This window comes from Sceloporus undulatus, chromosome 1 (assembly GCF_019175285.1).
Source record: "Sceloporus undulatus isolate JIND9_A2432 ecotype Alabama chromosome 1, SceUnd_v1.1, whole genome shotgun sequence".
In the NCBI taxonomy this organism is placed as follows: domain Eukaryota; kingdom Metazoa; phylum Chordata; class Lepidosauria; order Squamata; family Phrynosomatidae; genus Sceloporus; species Sceloporus undulatus.
Window position 1 is genome coordinate 363,805,886 of NC_056522.1, and position 12,825 is coordinate 363,818,710.

Sequence of the window (12,825 nt, forward strand, 5' to 3'; positions counted from 1 at the left end):
AGAAATAAGCCCTGACCATGAGAGGGCTGTAACTTCTGCCTCTAGTTAAAAACCTGAGATCAGTTTATGAAAGTGAAGCTTTAAAAGATTATATTCAAATGGAATGGTTTTCTGCTGAATGAAACTTTCTGCCCTTTTTGTTTTTTATCTAGTTGTAAATTATTATATACTGTCATGCAGAACTGCCAACAACATGCAATCTAAAGCCTAGGAGCCCTTAGAAACCTATTCCAGGAAAGGGTCGCACTGCCATAGGGACACTAAGACTGAAGGGCTGTGACAGTGGAGTGGTCAGATGGTAAATTTTGGCATATAGGAACTCACTCTGACAGTCCCCACAACCACATATCCCAAGGAGCGTCATATCTCCAGGAGCAGCTGGACTCTTGTAAACTTTGTAGTTGTGTCCCTTCAGGTCATTTCTGACTTGTCTGTGTGTCAACTGCCTGTGAGTCATGACAACCCCATGAATGAGGGAGATCCTATCCTGAACTGCTCTGCTTAGGTCTTGCAGGCTCAGGGCTGATGGAGTCTACCCATCTGGTATGCAATAGAATTGAAAGATATAGCCATGGTAATCTGTAGAATCAGTACAGTATGTAGAGAGATCTTGTAGCACCTTTGAGACTAACTGAAATAAAGAAGTTGCAGAATAAGCTTTCCCCTTTTCTGTGGATTGGAATGTATATTAAGTATGTCCAGTCTGTGGGCCATTGGTCCCCCCCCCTCATATTTGTTGGTAGATTTTAGTTAAAACTAGTATGCACTCTGCCTCTGTAGACTGAAGCAGTTCTATCAGCATATCACCTGTTTCTGATTATTTATTCCTCCCCAGTACTCTGTGTCCATTCTGGCTAATGACAACCCTATCATGGGTTTGCTTGGAAGAATTTGTTCAGAGGGTTTTTTTATCCTTACCTTCCTCTGAGTGTGACTTGTCCAGGGTCACTCAGTAGGTTTCCATGGTCAAGCAAAGACTTGAACCTGGTCTCCCTAGTAAACTTAATGGGTCTTAATTGCCTATTCAAAACAAGCCTGATTTGAAGGTAGTGGGTTATTTCACTTGCAATTGATTGTTCAAAGCCTATTACACATTGGTCTCCTTGTTCCCTATTCAAAACCAAACTAAACCATCCCAAAGAACTTTGCATTATAGCAGGCGTAGCTCAGAAATACAGTCAACCCTCTGTTTCACGGATTCTTTATCCATGGATTCAATCATTTACGGCTTGAAAATATTTTTTAAAATATAAATTCTAAAAAGCAAACCTTGATTTTGCCATTTTATGTAAGGGGCACCATTTTTCTTCCCTATTGTATATAACAGAACTTGAGCATCCATGGATTTTGGTATCCACTGGGGTGGGGGTGGGGGTGGGGGGGTGGTATCCTGGAACCAAAACCAAGGGCCCACTGTATACACAATAGCAGGAATGTGTGCCCATCACCACCAGATCTGCACCCATCCCCTTCAGCTATTGTGAAAATGACAATTCAGCTCTCATGGAATAGGGAAGTCTGAGATGGGGAGCCAGATGATGTTTTTTTCATCCCTGGTTATCAAAAGTGTTAGAGCTTTGACCCAGTAAGCCCTGACTCCATTACACCACTGTGCCCCTGGTAAGAGGCTTTTCTGCATAAAGGATTATCTTTGACTGTATGAACCCAGTGGGAAATAGATTTTGTTCTGTGAGGCCAAAATTACACATTATGGAAAACACAAGGGGGGTTATTTTTAAATTGACCTTTCTGAATAAAAAGCAGCTATAGCTCTCTGATCGGAACGTATCCATGGAATGGGTTGAGATGGGGGGTGCCCTTTCCTCTGCACTCTACAAGCTGTTATTTGTCTCTGAAAAGCACATTTATTTTGGGCCAAGGAGCAGCTGGGAAGGAGGTGATTTTCAACAGGGAACTGGTACAGGTTCCCAAACCTGACAGGGAGTATACAGTATTTAGAACCAGGGAAGAATACTGGGGCACCTGCAAGAGTAACTAACATTTTAACTGCCATCAGCTTTTATGGACTATAGCAAACCTAAGTGGTTGCAGTCCACAAAATAAATAAAAATTTTATTAGACCCATTGGTCCTCCAGTGATTTTTTTTCACATTAACCTGTCATCTTGTTTGTACTGCAGAAAGTCCTGAGGTGTGGAAACACAGTCACACAAAAGTGTAGAGAGGGGTTCACACACTCAGTGTTTTAATTTGGATATAAGTTTGCTTGTGCTATCATAGTTTTGAAGATTCAAGGACATATCTGCTCTCATGACTTCCTAGATGCTTCATCCATAAAAGTCATTGGTTTAAATCCTAGTCTGGACTAAAGTACATCCATTGATTCAATGAGAGTTACAGTTGATTCCATGGTTCCATCATAGTTGGGAGTAGTCACTGCCAGGGAAGATGGAGACAACCCCCCCCCCCAATGTTATTGGACTGCAGCTTCCATGATTCGTTAGCATTGGTTACAGTGGTTAGGGCTGATGGGAGTTGGAATCCAATGAACTCTGGATAACCAAAAGTGATTCATCCCAGATTTAAGTGATTCATTAAAACCCAAGCCTATTTGTCAGTGGTTAAATTTGAATCTAGAGCAGCTTAGAGTCTATTCATCTCTTCATGCTGGCTCCTGGTGATGGCTTGATCATCATCATCAACAACAACAACAATGGAATCCATTTTATATTAAGTAAGCCGGTTGGTTCATGAACCTCAGCATTGCCTCTTATACCGACTGGCAATGGGTCTCTGAAGTTTCAACTAAGCATCTTCTCCAGTGGGGTGGGTGTTGTGTGTCTTCAAGTAATTTCCAGTTTATGGCAACCCTAAGGTGAATCTGTCATAAATACTAGGGATATCAAACATATGTTTTACTACTACATTACTGTCTGTTCAACCTGCCCCACGTTCCTTTCTCTCCCTTTTTTAAATAAGAGGTTCCCCCCCTCCACCTGTCCCTTACTTTGTGCTTTATCTGAATCCATTCCTCCCTATGGAAAATTACTTCAATGTACATCCAGTTGGAACATGTTAGGATTTCCTCATTTAATGAGAGTGTCATATTAATTTATTGTTGAACTTGCTTAAGCACATTCCTTCTGATAAACCTATTTCTACTATTTTACTATTAAATTTATGACCAGATTTTCAATGCATACGAACGTGTGTGTGTGTGTGTGTGTGTGTGTGTGTGTGTGTTAGACACAATCATCAATTTCTCCATATCAGTCTTCCCCCACCCAGAGAGAACAGCTGGGGATTATGGGAACTGTTCTCCAGCATAACTAGAAGTCAGCAATTTGCCCAAGGTCACTCAGTAGGTTTTCATGCTCAAATGGAATGGAACCTTGAACTCCAGGATTGTAGTCCAATGCTCAGATCACTATACCATACTGGCTCTCTTTGCTCTAGAATCTGTTTAGGCCAGTGGTTCTCAACCTTCCTAACACTGCAACCCTTTAATACAGTGCTACATGTTGTGGTGACCCCCAACGATGTCTCGGCAACTCCTGTGAAAGGGTTGTTCAACCCCCAAAAGGGATGTGTCCCACAGGTTGAGAACCACTGATCTAGGCTGTCATCTGAATTGCTGATTTAAAAACCTGAAGGTTTAACCAGCGAAGTCCTTAAAGCAGAGTTAAATGAAACAGTTATCTCTACCCACAATCAGTAAAAATAAGAACCCCCCGATACTCTATTCTCATGGTTGCTCAACTCGTTCTAAGAACCTTGCACACAAACTGTAGTGTTTGTAGGATTTGAAGTGTTAGGAGGTTAATTTTAGTGAATCACTATGCATTTTACTGAGGCCCTCAGGCACAAAAAGTGGAGGAACATAATTTTTCACCAAATGCCTCCACAAATGTTGAGCATCTCTATTAATTTTATTTTTTAATTATTAAGCCAGCATGGTCTAGTGGTTTGAGCATTCTGGAAACAAGGGTTTGAATCCACTCCTCAGCCATGGAAACCAACTGGGTTTCCTTGGGCAAATCATAGACTTTCAGCCTCAGAGGAGGGCAAAGACAAACCACCTCTGAACAAATCCTGCCAAGAAAAGCCTGTGATAGGCTCACCTTAGGATTGCCATAAATAAGAAAAGACTTGAATGCACACAATAACAAAACAATTTTGTTGTCAACTGTCTTCAAGTCAACTTGGAACTATGGTGACCCTATGAATGAGAGACCTCCAAGTCACCCTATCCTCAACACTCCTGCTTAGATCTTGCAAACTTCGGGCCCTGGCACCCTTGATTCAGTCTAGTCACCTGCAGCATGCAGTCTTCCTCTTTTCCTACTGCTTATCAAGCATTATTGTCTTTTCTAGGGAGTCATGTCTTCTCATGGCATGGCCAAAGTATGACAGCCTCCGTGTAGTTATCTTGATGTCTTGGGGGAACTTAGTCTTAAGTTGCTCTGCTGTTACGTTCCTCCAAGTCATTTTTGACTCATGGTGACCCTAAGGCAAATCTATCACAGGGTTTTCTTGGCAGGTTTCTTCAGAGGGTGTTTGCCATGGCCATCCTCTGAGTTTGAGAGAGCGTGACTTGCCCAAGGTCACCCAGTTTTCATACTCAAGTGGAATCAAACCCTGATCTCCAGGGTTGAAGTCCAGCGCTCAGACCACAACACCACCCTGGTCTCTTTGCTCTAAGATCCATTTATTTGTCTTTTTAGCAGTTCATGGTATCTGTAGATATTAACTTTACATGAGAACAAATGCATTATGCATTTTCTCTTTCAATGGGCTGGAAGACAAGAAGGAACATGTTGAAAACTGGGAAGCTGAGCATTGCAAACCAGGATCACAAGGTAACAGTTGCTCTCTTATTCTCCCCCTCCCCTCTCTCTCTCAACCTCTTTTTCTTTAGCATGTTAGCAAGAAAGGCTTTCTGTTGTGCTAAATGTCCCATATCTCTGATACAAGCGATAGTAAAGATTTAAGTGTGTTTTAAAAGTTACATAAACTGGGCAAAATTGTATTTTCTGTTCAGACTGAAATGTATCTTGTCTTTTTCTGGGCAATCATTCATTTCAAATAATAAACACACTTCTGATATAGATGTTCTTCAGTGTCGAATTTTTGTTTCAGGCTGTAAAAGAACATTAATTATCACTGGGAGGGGCAGAACAAACAGTGTAATTTCCATTTCATCTGTGCATTCACTCTATCATGTCACAATAAAAAAAACAGGACATGTGTGTGGCCAAGCACTTCAGAGTGTGATGAAGATGGCAAATGTTATTAATGAGCAAGAACACACAAACTAGGAGAAGCTGCAGCAGGTTGTTTTGCCTGAATCTAGTAGGAAGGACAAACTTCCATCCTCTTGCCCTCTTCCACTCTTGTCCTTGCTGAGTTCATTGAGTGCAAATGCCTCAAGATCCTAAAAAAAAAGATCAGATCAGTGTGTGTGTGTGAAACCTGCCTACTCCAGGTTTAAATCATACAGCAATACACTACAGTCTGGTGTCCATACAGTACATAAGTGTTCTTCCCTCATACAGTGGGCCTTTGGTGTCCACCCGGGTATGGTTCCAGGACACAGTGTGGATATCAAACCCGTGGATGCTCAAGTCCCATTAAATACAGTGGTGTAGAGAAATGGTATCCCTTATATAGAATAGCAAAAACAGGGTTCGGAGTTTGGAATTTCTGTCTTTTTGGAATATTTTTAAGCTGTGGGTGGTTGAATCTGTGAATATGGAGGACTGACTGTATATCTAGAGTAGGCAGCCCCTAACCCTCAGCCGAATTTCAAAAGCCCTCTGAAAGGGATCAGGGACAAGAGCACAAAGGTTAAAAGTTACTTTTTAGAAATAACCCATACCCCTTGCTTGCTACAATGTTTAGAAAGTAATTGCTTTCCATTTGTTGCCATTGCTTGCTATAATATTTAAAATAGGGGCGGTGGCTGTGAAGGCTCCGGGGCCCACACACTCCCACTTGTCCACATTCACCTGGATCCCTATGAACCTCAAGCCCTGCTCCCATTTCCCCCAAACTACAACTTTTAGTTTTCTTAAGTGGCTAGTTTGGAACAAAAAGAAAAGGTCTTTCCTTCCCTCAATAGACATAAAAAGGAAAGTCTTCTAGGACTGCAATTCACCTTTTGGGGTCCAATCTGGAAGAGTGAAAGGATACTTGGAGCATCCAAGGGGGCCAAATGGTAGTTGGTTATGGGCCACCCAGTTCCTTCTTCTAGTTTAGAAAATAATCTGTTGCATTGCTTTTTACTTTTCTGTTACTTTTAAAATATTTATTATTATAAATCTGGTAAACTATGTTCAAAACATGAGACAACAATAAAGCAAAATAAAACAATTCATCTCACAACTCTGAATTATTTTGTGGGTCTCCTTCTTGGGTTCTGCTCAGTGTAAGCGGTCGTTTTAAAGTCCTGTGCTGTCTTTATGTAGATTTAGTCCAGAATGCCCAACATTTCTGTTACTTTTTAAATAATAAATAAATAAAATTTTTATTTTTATACCGCCCTTCCAAAGATCACCTTTGAGACTCATAGAAAGTATAACATTCTGGAAGAGTCCCGGCCAAATATTTTTGAAAATGCTCTTAAAATTAACCTTGGAAAGTAACTAGGAAATTATTATTTATGGCAGGATGGGTATTATTATTATTATTATTATTATTATTATTATTATTTATATACCGCCCTGTGGCGAACCAATCTGAGCGGTTTACAACATTAAAATAACATACAGCATAAAAACAATATATTTCCCTCCCAACTTAAAAGTTATTAAACTACATATCTAATTTAAAACCACAACAACTAGTTAAAATAACAATAAATTAAACGAAATAATACCAACCAACAAACCACTGCAACTTCAGTTCTAAAGAAAAGAAAAGGGGGCTTTGGAGACATTACTGAGGAGTGGGGAGATCCTGAGGCCGGGATATTTCAGTCTGGGAAGGCCTGCCTGAAGAGATCCGTCTTGACAGCCTTTTTGAAGCTGTCCAAAGATGTTAATTGACGGATCTCGTCCGGCAGGTCGTTCCAGAGCCTGGGGGCGACAGCAGAAAAAGCCCTCTGGGAGGTCGCCGCAAGCCTCTATTTTTGAGGCTGCAACAAGTTCCTCCCAGAGGAGCGGAGTGCATGGGGAGGATTGTATGGGAAGAGGCGGTCTCTGAGATAGCTTGGACCCAAGCCATTTAGGGCTTTAAAGGTAATAACCAACACCTTATACTGGGCCCGGAAACCAATAGGCAGCCAGTGGAGGGACCTCAGAACCAGGGTGATATGGTCCCTTCTAGATGTTCCTGACACAAGCCTGGCTGCCATGTTTTGAACCAGCTGTAGTTTCCGAACCAGGCACAAGTGTATCATGTGCCTCCCCCCCCTCCCCTCCAGTTGTTGGACTACAATTCCTGGCAAGCCCCACTATTCCACACAATCTGGAGAACCTCATAATTCTTCCTCTGGGTTTACACCAATGTAGTATTGTCATCCTCACTTTTTAAAATTTAAAATTTGGGCAAGTCACAAGCTCGCAGCCTTAGGGGATGGCAATGGCAAAACTCTGAACAAATCTGACCAAGAAAACCCCATGATAGGTTCACTTTAGTTGGAAACGACTCAAAGACACACAACAACAGCAGCAGCAGCAGCAAACTTTTGTTGCAGTCTGATTACCCAAACAAAGAATCATATAATTATTTGACTTGTAATGTGTTACTTCCACCTTCTGGATAAGTGGATTGTCTTTTTCTTGGCAGTTGCTGGATGGAAAGGGCGTATTGAGAGTGGTGGGAAAAGGTGAAATAAAGAGTTTACAGAGAAAGAGAGGGAAGGCGTAGATCCATTCCAGTTTTCACTCTGACTTTCCATCAACGTGGAGTGCCTGACAGACTTGCTTATAGATACATAATGCTGAAGATTTGCTAATATGGTAATAATGTGTAGTAAGAATAACTTCATGTCAGAAGACTTGGCTCTGTTCATAGTGGTCACCATGTTCTATTCCGTTGCATGCTCAAGTCTTTCATCATTCTTTATTGCTGCCTTCTGATCTTCAACCTAGTCTCCCATTAATATATATTCACACACACACACACATGCACAGTGATCTAAATCAGTTCAGAGTGCACAGCTGCTTAGTGGTGAGGCACATTCATGCCTCCCACAATACACACCATTTGAATATTTTCCCTTTTGTGAAAGCGATGAAGGGTTGAATCATATTTGCCATACCACCCACTAAAGCATAGTGCTTTCTTCCTTGACAAGCAAGATAGGCGTCATTTTCTGTTAATCTGCTCTAGGCAATTGTGGTATCTACCAGATGCTTTAAATTAAAAACTGCATAAAATGTATGTGTTCTTCTTTTAAAGCTGTCCAGGAGTTGAGATTCTAGATCATCTGACAATGAAAACATTCTTGATTAAAATCATACTGAGGCACTATGCATGGCTGAGCTCTTCCCCATGGAAGATTTTTTAAAGAAACCTTCTGTACCTCAAAAAGGAACATGCCAGGGATGAGAGAAATTTAAAGCATTCATCTGACACCTCCCTCCCTCAAAGTTGGCAGAATTTACAGGACTTTGCTGTCAAGTAAAAAACAAAACAAGATGGCACCTTGCCTCCCATTCTATCTACAGAAGCTGACTGGACTGGCAGTTGAATTGTTGAACTGAATTGTTGAATTCAGCACTAGTGGCAGCATTGTTAGTGCTCTGAATGTTGGGCTACAACTCTGAAGGTCAGGGTTTGGTTCCCCGTTTGACCATGGAAACCCACTAGGAGACCTTGGATAAGTCATACGCACTCAGCCCCAGAAACCCCTGTGATAAGTTCACCTTAGGTTCACCATAAGTCAGAAGTGACTTGAAGGCACACAACAAGAAGAAGTGCCAGGATAGCCACTTCTGCCTTTTTTCTAGAGGCAACAGGCTAACTGGAGCTTTTAGCCCCACTATTTCTAGGACCAGTTTTACCACATCATCAGCTGTCTGAATGCAATGTGTCTCAGAAAATTAACATCCAAACCTTGCAGCAAAGAATGCCATAAATCCATGGTGGGCTGAAAGCAGAAATTATCACATTTGCCTAAACGTTAGTTGAATGCGTTGGCTGTTCTGATTTCTTAGAGTCATTCCTTGTGAGAAGCATCTTACAGAAAGTTTCCATTATCAAATGCAGAATTTGGAAAGTTATTTCTTCAAAGAAATGTGTTCCCATTAGCCATTGCAGTGTTTGACCATTCATTCATTCTCATCTTTTGACAACTGAAAGCCAGCATGGTGTAGTGGTGTGAGTGTTGGACTAGGACTCTAGGAGAGCAAGGTTTAAATCCCTACTCATCCACAGAAACCCAGTGGATGGTTTTGATCAAGTCACACACTCAGCCTAAGAAGACAGCAGTAGCAAACCTCCTCTGAATTAAACTTGGCAAGGGGTCAGCATAAGGTGGCACAGTGGTTAAATGCCTGTATTGCAGCAACTCACTCACAAACCACAAGGTTATGGGTTTAATCCCAGCCAGGGGCTCCAGGGTCAACTCAGGCTTGCATCCTTCTGAGGTTACTAAAATGAGTACCCAGATTGTTGGGGGCAATTAGCTCACACTTTGTAAACTGCTTAAGGGGTGCTTAAGTGCACTGATAAGCAGTATAGAATTGTACTTCCTATTGCTATTGCTGTTGCAAGACAGGGTTGGCTTGAAGGCACATAACAACTCCTCTAGGGGCCTGTCTCTTAAACCAGTGGTGGGGAACCTATGGCCCTCAAGGTTCTACTATTCCCATCATGCCTTACCACCAGCCAAGCTGAAGGAAGTTTTAGCCAGGCTCATAAGCATTTGGTTGTAGCTCCTCACCTTATGGTGACACTATATGTAGCGTCACCATAAGAGGAGGAGCTACAACCAAGCCCTCATGAGCCTGGCTAAACCTTCTTTCAGCATAGCTAGTGGAGAGGTATGATGGGTATGGTAGTTTGTTAGAACCTGGAGGGCTGTGGGTTCCCCACCCCTGTCTTAAATTAAACTGTTAATGCCACATGCAGGACAGGTTCCTTTACTGAAGGCCTCTCTGTAAGGTACTCTGACCATTCCCTCAGGGTAATTGGTTGTACAAGAATGCACTAGGACGGCTGCAAAGGAAAGTCCCGGAACCTCCTTTCACGATGCAACAGCACAATGAGCTGACCAATTTTCTCAACCAATGTTTAGTGCCAAACATTTGAAAGCTAGAACACAGTACTCTTCTGGATTAAATGTGAAGGCACATTTCATGATTCATATTTTCTTCTTGGTCAGCTCTTAGAACAATGCAAAGGCATCTACTCACTGCCAGCTGAGAGGCAGCCCAGTTCCTGGGACTCCATCAAGTACTCTAAGGTACATAAGAGTTATGCTTTTGAGGCATTGTGAGGACCTTTGTGATTGTCAGCATCAACCACATGAGGGAAGTGCAGAGCTGATCAATCTATGTTAAGTCAAACCAGTAAAATCATTAAAACAGTAAGACAGCACACCACACTACACAAGTAAGATTCACCCACCAAATGCCAAAGAAAGCAGGAAGGGGCCCAACCTGACCTTCTGTGGAAAGGAGAAGCCACAGAGAAAACTCTCCTGAGTCCTCACCAACTGCACCTGTAAAGGTGATGGGACTGACAGAAAGCCCTCTCCTGCCAATCTTAGCACTCAGGCTGGCTTTTATAGGGAGATATGGTCCAAATAGTCTGGACCTAAGCCATTTAGGGCTTTAAAAGTCAAAACCAGCACCTTGAATTCTGCCCTGAAACATATCAGTAGCCAGTGCAGCTGTTTCACGGGGGGGGGGGGGGGGGGGAGGGTCACCCGCGTGGGGGGGGGTGGGGGGGGGGGCGGGGGGGGGGGGGGGGGGGGGTTAGCATGATCCCTGTAGCTGGGTTTTGGGAGAGAGAATTCGGTAGTTGCATGAGGTCACTGGAGAATTCTGACCTTTGCAATGACCCAAAAAAGCGAATTAAGCAGCTATAAGGTGGACTCGTCCCTTCAAAAGTCACTATCAGGATGCCAAGCATAGAATCATAGAGGTTGAAGGAACCATAAGGTCAGCTAGTCCATCCCTCCCTCTGCCTTTCAGGAAGACACAACTAAAGGCCTGGAAGAGCAGGAAGAGTCCCCTTTGCAATGCTGTTCAGAGGCACTTTTAAAGTCATTCTACTGTACTTTGGCAATACTTATATGGAAATAGAAAGCTTGCAGCTATCTTCTTGCAGCATTTGTACAGCCCACTATATTGCAGATTTGAAGCAAGAGTGGGCAGAAGATAGATTAGGTTCTGCTGGTATAACTCTAGAGGATTTGCAGATCAGCAAGGGTTCTTGATTCCCAATTTTCTACAATAGCAACAACCAAAAAGCTGTTGTACCAGTTGAGTCCTCCTCTTTTGTGTATGGGGTAAAGGCAAAGTTTAAAGTTCCCTTACCTTGGGAGATCAGTGAATCTCATCTGATTGGATACCTGTATGCTTACTTGCCAGAAGAAAATAAATCTTCATCTGTTTGCGTGCATGTAATGCAACATCTGTTTCATCCTCCTCCTGACAAGCAGTTGAGGAAGCTTTTAAACACACCAGGTGCAGATGAAATGCCTGTCTATAGGGGCTGAATATGTTCACTTCAAAGCCTGCCTGCCTTTCCCTACAAAAAGAGGTGGGATTCTCAAGGACTCAACTGAGATGAACTATCAGATAGAGAAACTCATGACTGTCCACACAGTGTTTGCTTCTATGTTAGCCCATAGTGACTGATGAAGCGGTATAAGACCTTAGGAAAGCTGAGTTTTTCTCAGTGTCTAGAGCAAGGAAAGAACCAGGCATCCTTCCTGCAAAATGTTGCGACACTGCAGCTCCCACAGTATCCCTTGCCATCATAGCCGATGGTGAGGAATCCTAGCAGCTGTAGACCAAGAGTATTTCAAAGGCCAGAGGAAGAGGAAAAGGTGGTAGAGGTGTAATAAACAGAGGAAAAAATGGCTGCAGGTGTTGCAATGACCAAGGGGTGGCACCAATACCTGCGCCGATTAGGAGATAGAGCTACCCTGATGCCTTCCAACCTGTTTGGGAGCTGGCAGGGCAGCTTCATCTCTTGATGTGGATAGCTTTTGTGGCCATCCTCCCAAGCCACTACACCCAAGTCAAAAAACCTGGTTTATGTTTAAGTCAACAACTGGATCCTCACTATTATTACTTTTTCATGGGAGCCATCAGGCACCATTGGTCTCAAATTAAGAGGTGCCATATTCTACTTCACCTACTTAGTTATGGAGATGTAACTCAGTATTATCTCCTGGCCCACCCTGCCACTCCCAAACTTACTTTACCACGCAATAGCCACAACAAGACATGGATATCTCATAGAATCATAGAATCATAGAGTTGGAAGAGACCACTAGGGCCATCCAGTCCAACCCCCTGCCATGCAGGAAATCCAAATCAAAGCATCTCTGACAAATGGCCATCCAGCCTCTGTTTAAAGACCTCCAAGGAAGGAGACTCTATCACCCTCCGAGGGAGTGCATTCCACTGTCGAACAGCCCGTACTGTCAGGAAGTTCCTCCTAATGTTGAGGTGGAATCTCTTTTCCTGTAGCTTGCATTCATTGTTCCGGGTTCTGTTCAACTGGTGATCAGGGCAGGATATAGGAGGATGACATTTCTAACTCCCTCATGCCATCCAGTGGGGTTGCAACAAGGAATTGTGACAGGGCACCTGCTTCAGATTGTCACAGCCTTGTTCACTGGTAGGAGGTGGAAAAGTCATCCTCTAGTGCCCTGATGGTCAGCCAAACAGACCTCCATCTC

The 12,825-nt window shown here is 42.8% G+C and overlaps 1 protein-coding gene across 1 annotated transcript in view; it reads left to right on the plus strand.

The window, feature by feature from the left end:
• Positions 1–12,825, plus strand: part of LOC121934963 (cytochrome c oxidase assembly factor 8) — a 723,331-nt gene that overhangs the window by 455,949 nt on the left and 254,557 nt on the right. The window lies entirely within an intron of this gene.